Source organism: Haplochromis burtoni, unplaced genomic scaffold (assembly GCF_018398535.1).
Source record: "Haplochromis burtoni strain Fernald_Lab_line unplaced genomic scaffold, NCSU_Asbu1 Contig_627, whole genome shotgun sequence".
In the NCBI taxonomy this organism is placed as follows: Eukaryota; Metazoa; Chordata; class Actinopteri; order Cichliformes; family Cichlidae; genus Haplochromis; species Haplochromis burtoni.
Genome location: NW_024582988.1, coordinates 260683 through 261916, shown reverse-complemented (window position 1 = coordinate 261916; position 1234 = coordinate 260683).

Genomic DNA, 1234 nt, shown 5'->3' with positions numbered 1-1234 from the left:
TTGGGCATGCACAGGATGAGTCACATCATTTGAAACTTAGCCCTGATTGGAGAAATTGGAAGTGTTACAACTGACCCACGTTACAACTATCCCCGGTCTCCCCTACACAAAACAATTGCAGTGATTTTAAAGTATCATAAAGCACTCATACTACCTGACAGATTCCTGGTTGTTTATGGGGATCTGCAGGGCTCTATGGTAGGACTGATTGAACCTCTTTACATCATGCATGCTTCTCTTTGCCAACATTATTACTATACTATATTATAGAAGAAAAAAAACCAAACCAGATACCCAAGAGTAGAATGGGAGGCAGACCCCTCAGCTCTCAGGTCCCTCTCCTATGGAGCCAGCTCCCAATTTGGCTTTAGAAGACAGAGAGCCTTTCTACTTTTATACTCAACTATTGTATTCTCATTTACTTCATAAATTTTCACTGCTGCTGCTCCCAGTATGGGTGTCTGCTTCCACACAGACGGGTGGGGCTGGGGGGGTGGGCTTTTACATAGCTGCACTCAAGAGACCAATTGTCTCTGAATGCATCCAGTAAATCAAAGTGATTAGATGTGTGGAATGAAAAACAGCAGGGCTGACCTCTCTTTGTCTCAGACACAAGCAATAAGCTGTAAGTAAGTGCAGTGTGTCTTTGAAGCTTCTTATCAGAACCTTTCTGACAGTTTAGTCAATGAAAATCAAAAGAGCTTGAGATCAGGCGTTCGTATTGTGGTGGCTTGGATAGTTGCACACTCTAGTGGGAAACAAAGAAACAACCATTAATTCTTTAGAAAGTAAAGGAGGCCATGGCTCTTTTTAACACATTTAAGTTTATATCTACTTGGCCCACTTTTCAATTCAATTCAGTTCAATTGCAGTTATTTATATAGCGCCAAATCACAACAACAGTCGCCTCAAACCGCTTTATATTGCTCAGTAGATCGTACAATAATACATACAGAGAAAAACCCATCAATCATATGACCCCTTATGAGCAAGCACTTTGGCGACATTGGGAAGGAAAAACTCAGCAGAACCAGGTTCAGGGAGGGGCGGGGCCATCTGCTTTGACCAGTTAGGGTGAGAGAAGGAAAACAGGATAAAGACATGCTGTGGAAGAGAGACAGAGATTAATAACAAGTACGATTCAATGCAGAGAGGTCTATTAACACATAGTGAGTGAGAAAGGTGACTGGAAAGGAAAAACTCAATGCATCATGGGAATCCCCCGGCAGCCTAC